We start from the raw sequence: 12,659 nt of genomic DNA, 5'->3' as shown, positions 1-12,659 counted from the left end.
TAGGCTCCTTATAAGACGTAAGCATCCGCTAAGAACGGATTTTACGAAACTCGCCCCCTAAGGGGGTAAAACGGGGGGTGGAAGTTTGTATGAAAGTCCTATGTTTTTGAAGTTAGAGACTTGAAATTTAAAATGTAAGCTCTATTAGATGGTGAAAAGGTGTCCAAATAACATATCTTTAGAAATCAACCCCCTTTTGGGGTTAAAACGGGGGATCGTACGCTGACTCACTCATCGCGAAATCTCCGAAACTATAATAGCTACAAACTTAAAATTTAGCAGGTAGGCTTCTTATAGGTTGTAGACATTCGATAAGAACGGATTTTACGAAACTCGACCCCTAAGGGGGTAAATCGGGGGTTGGAAGTTTGTGTGAAAGTCCCATGTTTTTGAAGTAAGAGACTTCAAATTTAAAATGTATGCCTTATAGATGATGAGAAGGTGTCCAAATAATGTGTCTTTAGAAATCAACTCCCTTTTGGGGTTAAAACGGGGGATGGTAGGTTTACTCGCTCATCACGAAATCTCCGAAACTATAACACCTACAAACTTGAAATTTGGCAGATAGGCTCCTTTTAGGGCTTAAACATTCGCTAAGAATGAGTTTTACGAAATTCGACCTCTAAGGGGGTAAAACGGGGGTTGGAAGTTTGTATGAAAGTCCTATGTTTTTGAAGTAAGAGACTTGAAATTTAAAATGTACTTTCTTTAAATAGTGAGAAGGTGTCCAAATAATGTATCTTTAGAAATCAACTCCTTCTTGGGATTAAAACGGGGAATGGTAGGTTGACTCCCTCATTAAAAATCTTCGAAACTATAACAGCTACAAACTTGAAATTTGGCAAGTAGGTTCCTATAAGGAACCTACTTGCGTAAATATTCGCTAAGAGTTGATTTTATGAAACTCGACCCTTAAAGGGCTAAAACGGGGGTCGGAAGTTTGAATGAAAGTCTTATGTTTTTGAAGTAAGAGACTTGAAATTTAAAATATATGCTCTATAGATGGTGAGGAGGTGTCCAAATAATGCATCGTAATCTATATATATAAAAGAGAAAGGTCAGTGACTTACTCATCACGAGAACTCAAAAACCGCTGGATGGTCTATCCATCCAGGTTGGACAAAGATAAAGTTTGGCAGGGATGTAGATTATAGTTAGCAGATGTCCGCTAAGAACGGATTTTACGATATTCCATCGCTAAGGGGGTTTAATTGGGGTTGATAGTTTGTATGAAACATATACAGCCTGAAAATAAAACCAAAAATATGGTGTATGAGGTGAGATGTGGTGAGAGGTTTTATAAAAATAACTATTAAATTATACTAAACTGTGCCTTTTAAAAAGTTACTCAGTTTGATAAGCATTTCAAGTGACTGAAATAAAAAAATAATTTGCGTTAAACATCTTAATAGTAATACATATCTTCATAACTACGAGGACGTAATCGCGGGCAACAGTTAGTGTATTATAAGTCCCCAAAAGTGTATGTGATCGATTCGCTCAAAATTTACTGAACGGATTTTCATGCGGTTTCAACATTGTAGAGAGGGCTCCACCATTGGCAAGAGGAAGGTTTACGGAACGGCTAAGCCGATTTTGATGAGAGTTTCACTGTAAGTTTGCCGGCAAAACTTTGTGACACACCAATTTCAACGCGGGCGAAGCCGCGGGCACAGCTAGTACGAGTATATTACCAACATAAAAAGTAGACAATTTTTGGTCGACAATTTTAGAGAATTTTGATAACTGTCGAATGGCCGTTTTCAATAATCTATCTATCTCTGGGTTTACCTCTTAACAGTAATCGATTTTTGTTACAATTTGCATGGCGTTTACGTCAAAATTCTTTTTCTAGTAAGTAAATTCGGAGATATACACTCATACTCATCTCTATTGTAAAATTTGTCAAAATTATCTAGTTTGCTGTTTTATTAAAAAAAAAAAAAATCTTTAAAGTAGTTCAGTTTTCTGTTGAGTTCATGCTCAAATGTTATCCAGTATTCGCATTAAGTAGTTGTCTTCATTTTGGTGATTCGGAAAACTGTTATACACACACGAAGGGGAGTGTTGATTCTTTAATCGTGCATAATAAGGACTAAACATTATTTATATTATTTAACTTACCGTTTGGCATTCGTTTTGGAGTGTTTGCAGTGAAGTGTTCTAAAATTGTTCGTCCTAAAGTCTTTAAAAGTGAATTTAGTGATATTAAGTTGGTTATTATCGATTCATCTAGAAGGTGTTCAGAAAAATTTCTTTTGAACTCAACCTGCATTAATAAAATTTATTAGATTCGATATTCTAGTGATAGATAATTTTGATGTTCTTTTTGATATATCGCTTTGGCCCATTACTTACTACGCCTGCCTAGAGATATAAACTTCTCTGGGATCAAACCCCACGTTCGAATAGTTTTTTTTTTTTCTTTTTCTCGTCTTTTTATTATTTTTATTTTTTTAATTTTAAATTTCCTTTTTGTTAGTTATATATAGGATTTTTTTTTTTAATTTAATATACGTAAAATTTAAAATTATATTATACATATAATTTTGTTGTTTTTTTTTTTTCTTTAATTTTCTTACACTATCATTATAAATATATAAAGTATGAATAAATTCGGTTGTTGCACATCATCTGAAGCTGATCGTGTAGGCACTTTAGCTTGTAACCTTTGCCGAGTCTCATATCACTACAAATGTATTTTTCCACATAAGGAAAACAAAATGCTATCTTCGGATCTGGTGTCGAATTGGATTTGCCCCGATTGCTTACAAAAAAGTCGTGCTCGAAACAATCGCAATAAAGATAATACACCTGTCCGCTCAAATCATCGTGACCCAAAGGGAGTTGTAACCGAAGATATGTTAACCTTGCACCCCAATTCAAATCAGGATGTGGTCGATCAATCTCTGCCTGTAAATTTCCAGGATTTCATAAAATCTGAGTTCCATGATATGAAACACGATCTCACCAGTATCTCGAAAGATATCACATCATTAAGGCAAGAACTACAGGACATAAGAATTGCTATGGGTTTTATTAACGATGAACACAATAAGATTAATGAAAAAATTGCGAAAATGGAATCAAAGTTTAAAGCTTTTGATGCCTTGGTGACAACTGTGGAGCACTTGAGGACGGTTAATGAGAAACTGGAGGCAGACTGTAACGCTAAAGACCAATGGGCAAGACGGTCCAACATCGAAATCTGCGGAATTCCTGAAAAGAAAGGCGAGAACCTTCTCCGCATTACTGAGGAAATTGCAAAAAAGCTGGATTTGATCTGAAAATGACAGAAATTAATTTTGTTACGCGAGTTTCCTCCACTAAAGTCAATAAACCTAAGCCTATAGTTGTCCGTTTGCAGTCTCGCTATAGAAAAGATGACTTTTTAGCCTGTCTGAGAAAATTAAAAGTTATTTGCCAGGACCTCGGCTTTGCTAAAAATGAGTCTCGGATTTATTTTAATGATCATTTGACAAAATTTAATAAAATGCTTTTACAACGTGCTAAAGTTTTGGCTAAGGAGCGCACTTATAAATATGTTTGGGTTAGAAACTGTACAATTATGGTCAGACAGAACGACACCAGTCCTGTTATTCACATTGCGAATGTTGATGATTTAAAAAAGATCAAATAGGCATCATTTACTCTCTATTTATAATTTTGTATTGTATGATTTATGTAAATTGTTGTATCTCATTTATGTATTTAATATGCTGTTATGTGTTTAGGGTTCGGCTATTTTTTCGGAGTGCTCATGTATTCAGGCTCTACTTGACATTCATAATTAGGATTTTATCTTTTACCGGGTTTGGGTGTAATAACGCTTCGGTTCTGGATGTAACGATTATAAAAAAAAATGTATATTTAATTTTTATATTGTATGCAATTACTATGTTTGATCACAATAGTTTAAGTATTTACTACCAGAATGTTCGTGATTTACGTACCAAAACTAACTTATTTTACAACAGTCTACTTCTCAATGACTTTGATATAATCTGTTTAAGCGAGACATGGTTGTTGGACTCCGTTTCTAGCTCTGAACTTTTTGATTATCGTTATACTGTATATAGGTGTGATCGTAGTTATGAGTCTCGTGGTGATAAGCTTGGTGGTGGTGTACTTATTGCTTTGCGTCGCGAGTTTCAGGTTGTTTCTTCGGAGAATATTACCTTCCATAAATTTTCAGCTGAAACTGTCACTGTTACTATTCACCTTAAACACTCTCGCCTTTTGAAGATTTACTGTTGCTATTTCCCACATTGCCCAGAACAAGAAAAATCTGAGGCTTATTTTTTTGACACAGTTTCTAATATGATTGTCGATAGACCTAATGATGTTTATTTGATTGTGGGTGATTTTAACATAAGTAATGGAATTTGGCTTCAAGTGCATAATTATTCAGAACTATGTGACTCTTTTCGGGGTTCTCTGGTGGGCACCCTGCACCACTTTCTTTGTTTTTCTGATTTGAAGCAGTATAATACTATAAAAAACTGTAATGAGCGTTTATTAGACCTGGTTCTATGTAGTACTGATTGTGTCGTTTCTAGGAGCTCTTATCCTTTACTCGATGAAGACAAGTATCATCCTGCTTTAGAAATTAGCCCACTACTGGTTAGACATAATATTTTGCATTTACCTTCCCGTATTATTCGCCTTTATCACAGGGCTGACTCTAGGGCAATAATTAAGTCTCTTGGTGAAATCGATTGGATTAATCGCTTCCTTAACCTCGATATTGAAGCCGCCACTACTTCTTTTTATGATACTATCTTTAATATTATTGATAAACACATACCATCAAAGGTTGTGCATCAGTCACGTAAGTATCCTGTTTGGTATAATGGGCCTTTGATAAAGATAATTAAGGAAAAATTAAAATTTCACAGGAAATGGAAGACATATTGTAGGATTTCAGACTATGATACATTTGTGCTTTTACGGAAAAGGCAGAGAAAGGTTGAGGTCGACTGTTATAATGCTTACATTGATAATGCTGAGAGAGAAATTAATCGAAATAGTAAATATTTTTGGTCATTTATAAAATCTAAGAGGGAGGGGTCTAATGATCTACCTAATCGTATGTTTTTTGGTGAGACTTCATCATCTGATGGCGAAGAGATTTGTGGCTTGTTTAATTCGTACTTTCAGTCTGCTTTTGAACCGGAGATGCGTGTGAATGGAGTCTTACCCGACAGTCAACCCTGTGTGGACTTATGTACAATCGAACTTACTACTTCTATAGTTGAGAAATATCTTAAAAATCTTGATGTTGACAAGGGAGTTGGACCGGATGCTTTACCCCCCCCCCCCCCGTTTTCTTAAGCAATTTTGTGATGTGCTGGCATTACCTATATTTTTGTTGTTTCGCTTATCTCTGAACACCGGATGCTTACCAACTTTATGGAAAAAATCCTTTATAGCCCCTATATTGAAATCCGGTAATAAACATGATATACAGAATTATAGGCCTATTTTAAAACTTTGTTCCATTGCAAAGTTGTTTGAGAAAATCATTTACGATACTATGTTTCCAACTATACGTTCTTATCTGCTAAATCAACAGCATGGATTCATCAATAAACGTTCAACGGAAACCAATCTTTGTGAATTTATACATCGGGTTTCTAGTTCTATGGATCAGGGACATCAGGTTGACGTCGTATACACGGATTACTCTAAAGCCTTCGATAAGGTCTCACACAGTCTTCTTCTCCTTAAGCTAAAGCGTTTTGGAATACACGGTGATCTTCTTCGTTGGTTGGATTCATATCTTCGCAACCGAAGTCAGGCTGTATCTATTAAGGGTTACTTATCATCGTTTATACCTATTACATCAGGTGTGCCCCAGGGCTCTCACCTCGGTCCTCTACTTTTTAATATATTTATAAATGATATAAGCAATGTGTTTGTGTCCTCTGAATTCCTTTTGTACGCTGATGACACTAAAATATTTAAAACTATCAAATCATTAGCTGATTGTTATGATCTTCAAACCGATTTAAATAGTCTCAAAATATATTGTAATTCTAATTTGCTTCATCTGAATATTATGAAATGTAGTATAGTTTCTTTTTCACGTAAACTCAAACCTTTAATTTATAAATATACTCTTAACAATACTTTATTAACCCGGAAATCTGAGGTGAGAGACTTGGGCGTTACACTAGACTGTAAACTTACTTTTGGGAGCCATGTTAACAACATTTCAACAAAGGCCTATAGTTTGCTTGGATTCATTATGAGGGTTGGATCTGAGTTTAGGAGACCTTCCACGCTTATTCTTCTTTACAACTCCTACGTTCGCTCTGTACTTGAGTATGCCTCTACGGTCTGGAATCCACAGTATGACGTTTATAGGAATCGGATTGAGAATATTCTTCGACAAATACTTCAGAAACTTATTATAATTATTATAATAAGTTTCTGAAGTATTTGTCGTATAAATTTACTGACTTACCAAACAAGCCATTGAGTCTGTCTAGTCGCCGTTCTGTTCGAGACCAAATATTTTTATTTAAAATTGTTAATAGTCACATAGACTCTTCATTTTTACTCGGCAATCTACTTCTGAACTGTCCACGGTCTGGTTCACGTCATCCGAGGTGTTTTCATACTCCAACCTGTCGTACATCCTATAACGCTAATTCTTTTTTGATCAGAGCTTGTCGTGAATACAATGAGCATTTTGAGAATTTTGATTTATTTCATTTATCTTTGCCTGAATATAGAAAGCAGTTGTCGAATTTCATTGAAACAATTTAATGTAGAATGAATTTTATATCGTTCATTTGAGCTTTTTTTTTTGAGTTTTTGATGTTGATTAATTTATTAAAGCTTATCATTACTTTGGAGTGCTTTTATGAAATAATAATTGGTGGAAACTTTGCTGGATTTTGTAAAATTAATTTGTGTTAATATTTTTTTATTATGTATATCTGTTAGTTTCCCAAATATTAAATAAATAAATAAATATATGGGATATTGAAACTGGTCGTAAGTCATTGTTATTAGTCACTGATCATTCTTTCTAGCCTCTAGTCTTACACTTACCCTTAAGGCTGTAATATTCTACTGCTGGGCATGGGCCTGTTTCCCCATGAAGGAGGAGGATCAGAACTTAATCCACCACGTAAATCTAATGCGGGTTGGCGGATATACTCCCTACTATGAGCAACTATAGCTATAAGTTGTACATGATAACAACCGGGACTGACAGCTTTACGTGCTCTCCGAATCACGGTGGGAAGACCCACAAGGACTAACATACATAACACACTTGACAACATATTCACTCAGAGTGGGAATCGAACTCGTGACCGTTGGTGTTTAGGCGCCACAGACACGACAAGCGCACCATTACACAGACCAGAAGATAGGTAGAGGCTTTTAAGGTAGGGCAAAATAGCAAATATTTTGCTAAAAATCTGGAACAGCTTTGTTAGGAAAGTAACCCTGTGGAAAAACTCCGATACAAAATGTTAAGTTCCATTGAGGATCCTGATAGATCTATGTGGATCAAAAAATGCCGAGATAAAATTCTATTTTAACGTATCAGATTTGAATAAAGTATTTGGAATCCCTGTTTCAAACAGTAGTTTACAATAACTTCCTATCAATCATCGTATTTTATTTGGAACTATCTGGAACTTTCAGCAGGGAACTCAACCTTACAGGAGATATCATTTAAATAAGCAAGTAGTATTGTGTTCTTGTGGTGACTAAAGTAGCCCAAGCTCTTGATGCCTTTTCAGGGTTCCCTTGTGTTGACAGTAGAATTTCAGCAGCGCGCTTGTTTTACTCTTTCTGTGATTTAGAATTTGTATTTTTTTATATAACCAGGTCAGCAAACAAGCGTTCACCTGATGGTAAGTGGGTACCGTAGGTCTCTAGTCGTAGTATCGTAGGCTCTATAGCTCCGCAGAAGCATCGCAAGCGTGTTGCCGACCGATATTCAATTCCCCGTAGGCGCTCTGATCACCTACTCACCAACAGGGACAAAACACTGCTTAAAAACAGTATTCATTAGCTATAATTTTCTGTAAGGTCTACCGAGGTACTGCCTCAGTCGGACTGCTCCATATTATGAACAGGATATTTCTTGCTCTGGTTGACCTCATCTATTTAATGATTTACGTAGAAGATCTTACACAATTATGAGTTTAACTATGATCTTGTAGACAATAAAAAGTCGCGTCTGAGCACTACAATATGTATTTCAGACTCCTGAAAGAATGGCCTAATACTTACACATTGACAAAAGCAGTCGCGGAAGAGCTCATTAGAGTCCAAGGAAGAGAACTGCCTGTCTGCATTATTCGACCAGCCATAGGTAGTATTTTGGGTTATGTGTTAAAAACTAGTAATAATTTACGATATACCATATTTATTTGTGTGATCGAGATTTAAAATCCTTTTTTTTAAAAGAGTTATTGCGAAGTTTCTTCCTGACTCTTCTCTGCAGAATCTACATTCCGAAGCTACTTCTAACAATATTTAAAATTTTAATTTGTAAGAGTCATATGTGCTTTTGAAGCTTACTTGAATAAAGTATGTTTTGAATTTAAGTTTAAAACAACGAATTAACGATAACATTATTCGCTTAGACGGAATATAAAATCATCATATCAAAATTTTTGATCTAGCGGGTAACACATCGTTCCATAGCTTAATTGGCTAGAGCACCGACACGGTCAGTCGGAGACGCGGGTTCGAACCCCGCTGGAATGATCGATTTTTGATATGATATTAAAAAGTGTTTATAATTCCCCAATGTGTGGGTAACACGAAAATAAAATCGTACAAGATAACATTATTTTCAATTCTTTTGATTTGTATTTAAATCAACTGACGATCGTAGAATAATAGTAAAACAGATATAATATATTGCGTTTCCATGATTTCCAGTGATAGGATCGTACAGAGAACCATGTCCTGGTTGGGTTGACGTCAAAAATGTGTATGGACCTAGTGGGGTAAGAAAATATCAAAATATTACTTAAAACACACGCAAACACACAAGGCACAAGAAGAAATATCTTGATGAAATTTAGAGTAGCCCAACTGGGGCTGGGGCTGGGGCAGCTTACCTCAACCTTCCAGAAGAATACACACAGTGCTAAATATTATTGCTTTCAAGTAGTGTTGTGTTCCTGTGGTGAGTAAAAGGAAGCCATAGCTTGTGGAAAGGATAAAGATAGGTTCAGCAACAAGTTTACAATAATCCTGGCGTTCTCTTCTGTAAGGTTGAGGTACTTCCCGAGTCAATTGCTTCAGATTTTGAGCAGGATATCCTACATCATTTCCATCATCATATCCTGATGTGATGCACCTTAAACTTCTATATGTACCTTTTTCTAAATTTCAGCTTGTGCTCGGAGTTACTCTAGGTATTCTGCATACTTTGCTGGTGAAAAACAGTGTTAATGTAGATTTTGTACCAGTTGACATTGTTAACAATATCATAATTGTGGCAGCTTACGAGACGCAAAGTAAATACGCTTCAGGCAAACGTCAAATAAATATTTATGCTGCAACTAAATCTAGAACTCCAGTTCCTTTCGGTGAGGATTATTTTATCTTTTAATACTTGATCAACACACTAGAAGACAGAATAACTTTAATACTCGACGCAGTAAGAGGTGTGTACGCAAACGAATATGGTTCTTTTATAATAATGCAATGTCAATCTGCGTACTGTCTGGATCGAGCGTACTATACACTCGCCGGTAAATAAACGGTACACGACTGGAATAGATACAAGAGATATCATGCACAACTCAACATTTTCAGCAGGAACGGAAGACGGAGTGGTTCTTGAAAACATTATTTTGAACTTTAGAATATATGCCGGCCGACCTCGTTTTATGTATGAATAGTCCACTAATCACGCCACACATAAACTTTACTCAAGAGGGATTATATATAAAACAATCAGGTTTAATTTTCGGTTTCAACGGCCGCAATGGCGACGCGTTGGTTGGCGTTGCTTTCTTCGTGAGTCTCGATTGCGCAGACGCGCCGGTAATTTGGGCGTTCTCATTGGTCAAATACACAAGGGTGCACCATTTGAGACGATATTTTGACATTATAAGTTCAGCCTATTGCAGTACACTGCTGGACATAGGCCTCCCCAAGTTCGCGCCAGACATCCCGGTTTTTCGCAATCCTCATCCAGCTTACACCGGCAATCTTACGTAGATCGTCAGTCCAACGGGCCGGAGGACCTCCCACACTGCGTTTGCCAAGACGCGGCCTCCACTCCAGGACCCGTCTGCTCCAACGGCCATCGGTCCTGCGACACAGATGACCAGCCCACTACCACTTCAACTTGCTAATTCTGTGGGCTATGTTGATTACTTTTGTTCTCTCGCGGATAGTCTCATTTTTAATCCTATCTTTGAGAGAAACCCCAAGTATAGCACGTTCCATTGCACGTTGAGCGACTTTAACTAATATATTTTTTGAAAATTTCAACTTACTATATTGTCTTTATGTCTCTGTTTGTATTACTTGTTGTCTATATTCGGTGTTAGTCATTTTTAGCTCCCGATATTTCAACACAATTCAAAGCACCATCCTTACGGGAGCAGTGCAGGTCGTGACTTTTCAATAAATATTCAGTTTTGCTTTTATATTTTTAAGGATCGTCCATAAATCACGCGAGGCTAATTACGTTTACTGCAGCCGATGGATCGAAAAAAAACCAAAATGACTTAAAAAATACTTTAATTAATTAAAATAAAATTACAATTAAGAGAGGTGAAACCTATTCGATGCGAGAATTAGGAATGACAAAATTTTGTATAAAAATTAATAATGAAATTAAATTTAAAATATGACGAAATCGCTGCGTCGGCGGCTCGTGGCTGGACGGACGTTGCGACATGGGCTGCATCGGTTTTCCGTTGTTTATTGAATATGGATATTAAATGCATGCTCGGCATTTTCATGGATGAGCTTAGGGTACTGTATGATAGATAGTACGGTTCCGTACTTAACACCTCCACCCGCAGAACAGCAACTATTTTGTCAGCTTCAGAGAAAATGTTGCTGGAAGTTCATCTCGTCTCTTGATGCCTTTATCCACATCTTCATATACTGGTGTCTTAGGCGTTTGCTGCTTCTCTTCATTTTCTGATTTTAAGGGCCAACATCTATATTTTCGGCTTACTAATACAACGATAACTACTGATACACATAAAATTAAGATATAAAATGGTATCGTTGTATGGTATAAAACAATTGATTGTGTCTTGTCAATCTGTATAGGGGTTTCTAGTAACAATTTATCTTGGATGCTGTGAAGATCATCTAGACTAATCATCTTGGAACCGGTATGGGTATAGGTAGTCGTTTGGTTAATTTGGTTGTATGGGATCCTTGATAGCTTCAGCGGCTGGCCTTTTATCTCATCATTTTCGTTGATAACGGTGAATTCTTTAGTTCGCAACAGGCAGTTCATGGGAATAGTGGCCAAATAGCTTCCTTGTAGTATATTGAATTCTTTTCTCTCACAGGCTAACTGTACTTTCTCCGGCTTAGGTAATGAAATAACATAGTGTTGATCATCCAGTTTATCTATTGCTACAGCAGACAACATAACCTTCGTGAAGTGGCAGGTTTCCTTAAGATTTTGGTTGGTAATAAGCTCTTGAATGCAGTCTGGTTCTGTACGAATTTGATGACTTATTTTTTGGTCACAGAGATATAATATCCTGCTATACTTCGGGCATTCAGCCTCTATGTACACGAATGCTTTTTCGTTTGTTGCTATATAAGGAAAGGGAGGAATAAGGGCTAGTTGTTTTTCATTTGGAACGATGGATAGTTTGTACAAGTTATACCTGTCTATGTATATTATAGGAAATTTGTAAACTATAACTATTGTTCTATCATGATAGTATGAACCTGGTTTGATTAAGTCATAATATTCCCGTAATTCTAAATCAGGAATTTGCTCCTTACTGTATATAGTTATTAACTTATCTAGCATCGTTTTTAATACTCCTATATCTATCATAGAATGATGAGTGCTGGAGGCACGAATAAAAGCCATTATATTTTCTAATCTAATTATTTCTAGCACTAAATCCTCTACATTATTACTTATAATTCCTAATAATTGGGCAAACTGAGCAGACTGGACTAAACTGTTGTCTCTACGAGTATTTACTTCTATAAGAAATTCTAATGTGTTATTAATTTTTTCTTGATTTATAGTTAACTGATCTAAAATACCTTTATGTTGTAACATCCATTCTTTACTAAGACTAATATGACTATTGAATTCGGAAATAATTTTATTCTGGTTGTTTTGCAATATTTGAATAGCCTCATTATACTTTTGAGCATCAAGATAGTCTAAATTACCAGTAACACTTTTTATTAATGATCCAAGACTATCTACAAGACCTCTTTTAACTCTAATGGGTTCTAAAGATTTAACTTGACTTAGTACCTTGTTTAGCTTGTCTGTAAGATAATTAATCTGGTACTCGTAAAGAATGTAAGTTTCATTGTTCAGTCTGGTCTTAAAAGTGTTAAGTTGTGTCTGTACAGAATTTATCTTATCTTCAATATCAGTCAATTTTACATACTGTATAAAGGAGTGGTAATGTGATATTAGTCTGGTCGGTCCTAATTTGTAG

This window comes from Melitaea cinxia, chromosome 30 (genome assembly GCF_905220565.1).
Source record: "Melitaea cinxia chromosome 30, ilMelCinx1.1, whole genome shotgun sequence".
Taxonomy (NCBI): domain Eukaryota; kingdom Metazoa; phylum Arthropoda; class Insecta; order Lepidoptera; family Nymphalidae; genus Melitaea; species Melitaea cinxia.
This window is presented reverse-complemented; position numbering follows the sequence as displayed.